An 8,271-nucleotide genomic window follows, 5' to 3' on the forward strand; every position below is an offset into this window, starting at 1 on the left:
AAACTGGCATATTTAATAACTACCACAATTGTTCTATGCTGCAATTAAACCTGTAACAAAAATACAAATCACTATGTACGAACAAATTAATCACACATCCATAGTAATGATTAATATCAAATGACAAAGTACGAAACCAAATTAATATGCATAACAATATAACATTAATATTTAACATTGTATAGAACAATGATATTACAATCAAAAACACAAAAAAGGCGCCATAAAGTATAAGCCAATCAAAAGACGCGGAAGGCTCCCACCCTGGTGTGCGCAGACTGAACAAAATTCAGTTTGTTGTGATCATACCTATTTATTTAGTCATATATAAATATATAATACTATGTTATAGAAATGCACAAGTGTATAGTGTGCGGCAATAAATCTAAGTACACAAAGGTCAATCGTCCAGGAGTTATTTATCATGGGTGAGTATCAATTAGTTCTAGAAATTTACTCGCTCAAACTGTTGTTTCGCTTATTAATTTGTACTTTGTGTTCCTAACCTAACATTAGCAATTTATTGTATTCATTGATATTTGTTTTAATATAGATTTCCAAAGAATGCATACATGAGGAAAAAATGGTTTAAAGTTTTTGGGATTGATCGTTGCCATGATTGGCAACGTAAATGTAGTGATCATTTTTTAGAAGAAAACTATAAGCCAGGAAAAAAGTGATTTTTATTTTCAAATGCTATTCCCCAACCTTATCATCGAAATGGTTTTCCTTCTAAGTAATACTTCTGGATCTCTATGATTTCATTTTTCATTTTCAATGGTATTTTTATTTTTGTATAGTTATGCTACTCAAAGTAATGATGTTGAAACTGGAAATAATGTAATTTTACCGATGGAACAAAATATTATACAGTGAGTTAATGAAAATTGTATCAGACTTGATTTTGTATTTACAATTATTTGAAAATCTATAAATTTGGCTTATTATGATGAAAGTGATTGCATAGAATCTGAATTTTAAAAAGAGGAACATATTGAAAATGCTATTGAAAATAATTTTAAATCAAGACGGTCATCTACACTTACTAGAAAAAATGAGGATATGAGTAATAAAAATATGGCTGTGAGTAAATAAGTATTAATACTTTTAATAAGCATTGTCAATACAGCCTGAAATCTTTATCTTTTTTATGATTTTTCATGTTTTCCTCATTGAATAATTTTAACGGCTTTGGTCCTGGTTTCTCTTCTTTAGTAATTAAATGCATCTAATTAGACACGTTTTAATATAAGAAAGAAGATTTTATTAATAAATTAGAATAAAGCAAACCCATGCAGTAAAAACACTAGTTCATTACCAACATTACAAATTTAATAATGTTAAGTTGCAACTGCAATATGTGATTATTGATTTAAACATTTTAATTTTAAATAATTCTGTATTCATTTTCATAAATCTATCCTTAACAACCGCGGAAAATATAAAAATTACTTACTAACATTTTTGAAAACTGCTCGACAATTTTTACTTTTGACCCCATAAAGTTCCAACTAGGTTCATTTCCTATTAGAAAAGACTTACTACTGTCGAAGAAAATGTAAACCCTGTTACTGTCCTAAAAAGGAATAAACAAAAAAAAAAGTTTAATAAAAAAAAATCATTATTGTAAAATCAATACATTTATCGCTCCGCTCAGAATCTAAAAAACGTGGGTAAGTAGATGACACTTTGCTGTACAGTAGGATATAAATGAGTCACTGTAATGGATGGTATTAAATTTGAATTCAATAATATAATAATATAATATCATTACTGTAAACGAAAAAATGATTTTGAGGAGAGACAGTCAGTCAATGTAGGATATTTTATATTTTATATTATGTATATTTATATTGTTATAACTTATTATTAATACGTGGTAGCTGGTAAGTTGAGTTAATATTATAAAATCAGTATTCTTGGTTATTTAATATGTAATTTCGTCCAAATTTTAACTTAAAATAACTAAAAAAAAAAAACTATTTTGACCTATCTATATTTTTTATATTTTTTTGTTTACAGAATCAAATTATAGGTACTTACTTACGTCTGACTGATCATAATTATAGTTCCCATCATCGCTTCTTTTACAAATAATAAGAAAAATATATACATATTATGAAAAACATAATTATAGTTATCATCTATTAAATTAATAGAATAAAAATTAAATGTGATAATTTTTAATACCGGCTTATAGATTATTACTTATTAGGTACTAATAAAGAAAAACACTGTTTTGGAATAAGTAGGTAGATATTTATAAGTTTATGAGAGATTTGCTAATAACTAATAACTTATTAGTTATTAGCAAATCTCTTATACTTCTTATTCCAAAACATTGTTTTTCTAAAAGTATTATATTCCGTTAGACAAAAAAAAATTTTAATAAAAGTTTCATAATATTCTAAAATATAGGTTTTCTAAAACTTGCAAATCTAAGACATGCACCCAAATTAACTAATTATATTTTTATAATATTAGATTGTCATCCGTTTGAATTCCATTATTCATTAATCATTATATATTATTATAAAAATATAAATTATATTATATTATACTGGAACGGGAAGCACACGCTTTAAGTTTATCGTTCTTGAATGTTGAGATACCACAATATAAATAATATAAAATATTATATATTCTATATAAATATACTAGGTATAGTATAGTACAGAAATAATAAAAATGCAAAATAATAATTATTCATTCTACGAACATTATAATATACATCCCACGTAATATAAATTATGGATAAAAGTTTCTAACCACTTTATTCGTTATATTATAATAGTTGTATTATTATAGTTGCGATACATTATTATTTGTTCACCTAATAATATATTATTTTATAGTAGGTACATGTGTAATTCATATCATACAATAATATCATTACCTATGTTTTGCGAGGTAGTAGGTCGCTGAACAATTTTTTATTTTTATTAATTGTTATGGTGTATACTGTATATTAATGTAGTATTACGCTAGTTCAATACATTATTTTATTTTATATTGAGACTTATGTTTAAAAATGTGGTGATATTGTCACAGCAATTTTTTGCCATAGGTATTTTCATTACTAAAATCCACATACCACTTTACCAGGTACCGCTATGACCTAAATATACTATTTGTATAAATTAAAAAAAAATAATACGAGCTTATGTGGTAAGTATATCGGTACCAACGCGTATGTTTATACGCTACAGTGCACAGTATAGATAACATACTGTTAATGTTAAACAAAACCGCACACTTTTGATTTCGACCCCAAAAAGGTTGATAGACAAAAACCGCACGCTTTATTGGTCATGGTATAACTAAACTTATATAGTGGGTTAAAATCGCACACTAATCTTTGTGCTAAATAACGGATAATATAATAATACAATAATAATGCTAACACGTTTTAAGTCTTAATTCTTTAGTCACGTATTTAGCCACTCGTTATATTAACCGGTCTTGTTTTCCTAAATAGTGTTTAAAGCGTAAGTCCCATAATGGAGTTTAAAATATTGTCCGACCAATTTAAAAACATAAACAAGTTAGTAAATACATAATAGTAATATTTTTTTATTTTAATTAAATTTTATTAAAATTAATAATTTAATCTTATTTTCAGCATCACTTTTTTAAATCTTGTTTGCGTAATTATATGTATAATATTGTACATATAGTATATACATTATAAAATACTATTGTAAAGACCTTTTTGGAGTGTGCGGTTTTTGGAAACAATAATTTTAAAAATTGTGTGGTTTTAATCTACTGAAAGTGTGCTGTTTTGTCCCGTATTTTGTGGCAAGTGTGTGGTTTTAGGTGTCAACGATACATTCACCGAATACGTACAAATATGCGATTTAAGGTTTTATTGCACACGCAATTTATACGAACAACTGTGAAAGAAGATTCACTTACCCGCGCGTACCTCCCTTAAATAATACACACATTTTTTTTTTATTTTACCGTTGTGATATAGCCGCGTGCGGCTTAACCGTTTGCACAATACCTACTTACCCCAATACAACGTCGTTTATTTAAAAAAAAAACCATCAACGAATATTGTACAATGGGTTTCCAGACCACGTTATACTACTTGGTGGCTCGTCGCCAAACAAAAAAGTAGGAAAACACAACGCACTGCACTAACCTGCAGCTGCTGACCAAAGGATGTCAGTTGGCGGTATTAAAGGGTTACTTTAGATATCTCTGTCTCTCTCTCTCTCTCTCACCCTCACCCCTTTGGTGATAAGTCACTTTGTCGGCCAACCATCGTCTTCGGAGTCCCTACAATAATAGAAAGCGACATATTTATATTATTAGTTAGACAATACCAAACCATGAAATAAGAGTAGCTTTACTGTAAGTACGTATTCGATAATTTGACCAAATAATGATGGTCCACGTGTTTGTTCTTTTTGACTATTACGGCCAAAAAGCTTTTAAAAAAAAATTTTGCAAGCGTGCGTTTAAAGCATTTTAAACAAGTGATTTTGTTTAAAACATTTTATACATAACGTTAATCGACATTTAAAATAGGTATATTATTTAGACTTATAATCAACTTATTAGATAATGTAAACAAAAATGTAAACAAACTATAGACCTTATACTCAAATGGTCTCAAATTCTTTATCAGTTCGAGGGTCCTATTCTCGAATTTTGTCGCATTTGACATAAATCAGAACTCGATCGATTCATCGTCTAACTCGATCGATTCGTCGTCCATGGTATTCTCGAACGAAAAACGTTCGACATTATGTCTACTGCTACATAGCATTCGACAAAATTTAGTCGAATAATTTGTTGAATGATTTGAATTTCGAGCACCATAGATTTAATATATTTCACACAAATCAACTCCAGAATACTATGATTATTGATTAGTCATCTTGTATTCTTGTGTTTAGGTACTTGTAATTTGTATTACGATTGTCGATTACCTTTTCATTTTGTTAATTTATTATTGTTGTTTTGTTTTATAACTGCTGAGTTAATCGTATATTAAATATAACAATAATGGCGAATGAATATGAAAGAGCTATGATGCTTGCTATTGCTAATATAGAGAGGCAAGAAGTTCAAAATATCAGACAACCGTTTGGCATTAAAATAGACCCTTTATTAGCATTAAGTGATCATAATTTTTATAAAAACTTATCGATTGAGTGAAGTTTTAACAAAACATTTAATCTCGAGTTATACTCCGGCCCACGAGAGTCCATATGTCAGAATGCGTCCGTCACTGCGCATGGGCACGTAGCCGAATATAGGGAATGGCATCATGGTGGGAGAAAACAGACGTCACGTATTACTATATGAATGCGCGGTTTACGTATGGACTCTCGTGGGCCGGAGTATAGTCATTCCATTTATGGAACCACCAAAACGTACGTCGGCTTTGAGCATCCAAAATAAGGTAATAAATAATAATTAATAACAATAATAATGTAGGTACTTATACTATTTTAAATGTAAAAATATGTTATTAGGTTTTGATTGCATTGCAGTTTTTTGGAACTGGGTCATATCAGTTGCCTACAGGTAATTTCAGATATAGTTCCGTGTCTCAACCTTCGGTTTCACGCAGTATAAGCGAAGTATAACTAATGCGTTGAACCACCCTAGCGTTTTCCATCAAAATTAGGTCAAATTTCCTAAAAATATGTCGGAATTAAGACAGTTGCGAAATGAGTATGTCAAAAAATATTAAAAATACACAGGTACAATTTTTTTTTATAACCATTTAAGTTCAAATATTGATAAAATACGTAAAAATGACGAAAACGTGTAAATTCTTTTGAGTTAGAAATTCATAAAAATGTTTCTTTTTAAAAATGTAATGCGAAATTCTTCATAAGTTTGTCTACCTTCCACTAAAAAAATAATGTCTACAAGAAAGTCAAATTAAATTTTTAGGAGCATTTGAAGTTCATATTTTTACAGCATTGGATATTCACTCGATTTTCTTATTTTGTTGTAATTCAAAAACGAAATACATGAAAATAACACTGAATTTTTATGATTTCATTTTCTATACACCAATAAATTTTTAAAAAAATTTGACTCATTTTGAGCTGTTAACTGGCAATTTCTTGTTTCAATTTTTTTAAATTTTTTTTCTACAAATTTCAATAAAAGTGTGAAAATTAAATATAAGGCTCCTGATATATTGCTACAATAGCGGTTGAAAAATATTAAAATACAATGGTACAATTTTTAAATAAGCATATAAAGTTCGCTTTTTGACAAAATTCATTAAATTTATTAAACTTTTATAGCTAAGGATTGAAAATGTAATACAAAGTTCCACGTAAATAGGTTATTTTGTAATCAAAATATATAAGAACACAGTTTTTTTTCATAGTAATTTTAGGTTCAAATTTGACGAAATTACATATTAAATAACTAAGAATAACGATTTTAGTTATGTTGTTGTAATTTTATAATATTAATTCAATTTATCGGCCACTCTATTAATAATAAGTAATAACAATATAAAAATAATATAAAATATTCACACTGGCAAACCGTAACCGCTAAGTTTTTTCGTATAAAATATTACAATGATATTATATCATTGAATTAAAATTGAATACCTTCTAATATACAGTGCCCACTTGTAACCTACTGTACAGCAGAGTGACATCCACTTACTCAACTTTTTATAAATTAAATTAATATAAATTATAATATCTATGTATTAATAACTTTATAATAACAATATTAAATGTTAGAATATTGGGTTTTCTGCACTTTTAACATTTTCACTATTTTAGTATGAGGGTGTGTTTTAAATGATTTATTTTATAATATAATTTGTAATACGTTTGCAGGCACTATAATTAACGTGTGTCTAATAATAATAATATTCTTAATACGGTTTTATTTTGGTACAATATATTTTATTATGAGGGCGTTTTATATGAGATGCGCTGGAGGGCAGGTGTTATCGGATTTGGTAAATTGAGCTCTATTTTATTATTTTTAGGTAAACAGAATCACTCAACAAAAAAAAGTAATGGGTAAATTGAGTCCCTTGCAAAAAAATGAAAAATGTAACTGAGCCCCTTGTGAGAATCCAGAGCTTTTTAGGGCTCCGTAAACCACCCACGATGTAAGGGGAACACTTACACCGTGACCTATGAGCCGCACCGCGTGATGACCCGAGGGCCAAGTCGGTGGAGCTCATAGGCTTTGTTACACGCAACGACAATTGAATGCCGAGGATTTATGAGGGGAAATAAAATATAATATTTAAAAATAATAATTTCGGGCTATTAACAAAATATATTAAAATGGGTATTACAGTATGAGGTTGGACTTTAACATTGCAAATAATAATAATATGACCATCATAAAAGGATATAATAATTTTGGCGCACGGCAAATGCAAAATAATATAATATGGTGGCACATGGCAATTACAAAATAATATAATATGGTGGCACATGGCAATTACAAAATAATATAAGAGTTTTAATAATCTGAATGGGGAGCCAGAACGTGGCAATAATATAATATAATAATTTGTCGCATGCTTTCCCGGCCCACGGGAGGCGACACACCATATCACTCATGGTGTGTCCTCACAGGGTTACCGGGAAAGCGTGCCGGGCTCGTTCAAGCCAAAAACAGGGGAAATAATTGTGAGGGACCCGCGTCTTGCGACGCTCCTCTGGCGCACAGGTTACCGAACGTGAATTACACGTAACCTGTGGCCTACGTGCTTGTAAAGGGGGGGGGGGCAGGGGAAATAACATATAATACGACTTTTGACGTGGCTGCATGGTTGTTGTGGCTGGAGCAATTGTTGGCCGCCGTGAACCAGGCAGGTGTAGAGCATAGACAAGAATTGTAGAGCCGTGAGAAAAGAATGAATCGTGTTGAGCGGAGACCCGGCGACAGCGGTGGTCTGTTGCCGGCGGCGCCGCGGCGGAGCTTTTTGTTGTTGGTGGGGCAGGTCAGTGTCGTCTTATTGCGGGATTGTTACAATATTTTCATGGAGATTTCAGCGTTGTCCGCTGGTGCGGTGCCGCCGGACGCGACGAAAGCGCTGGAGGTGACGGGCAGCGGGCAACCGCGGCACGTCGGCGACGAACACTGCATGATGAAGGGGGGAACGGGGAACATTTATTGTATAACACTGCGGTCACTTCTGCATTAGCGCGCTATAATCATAATATATAAATAAGTATACTCATTAGTGTAATATGGGTACAGGTATGTTGGTGATAATAATAATATTAATGCAAAAAATGCTGTGACGTT

The 8,271-nt window shown here is 30.5% G+C and overlaps 1 long non-coding RNA gene across 2 annotated transcripts; it reads left to right on the forward strand.

Annotated features, from left to right (window-relative positions):
• Positions 1 to 271: 271 nt before the first annotated feature.
• On the forward strand, positions 272 to 1,076 carry LOC103311873. 2 transcript variants are annotated; one of them, XR_001680574.2, is made up of 4 exons: positions 272 to 428; positions 554 to 736; positions 801 to 872; positions 957 to 1,076. It is a non-coding gene; the product is annotated as an uncharacterized LOC103311873 (long non-coding RNA). The 2 variants fall into 2 exon arrangements; XR_003838627.1 differs by having other exon boundaries at positions 273 to 428; positions 801 to 975.
• The last annotated feature ends 7,195 nt before the right edge of the window (positions 1,077 to 8,271 follow it).

This window comes from Acyrthosiphon pisum, chromosome X (assembly GCF_005508785.2).
Source record: "Acyrthosiphon pisum isolate AL4f chromosome X, pea_aphid_22Mar2018_4r6ur, whole genome shotgun sequence".
Lineage (NCBI taxonomy): Eukaryota > Metazoa > Arthropoda > Insecta > Hemiptera > Aphididae > Acyrthosiphon > Acyrthosiphon pisum.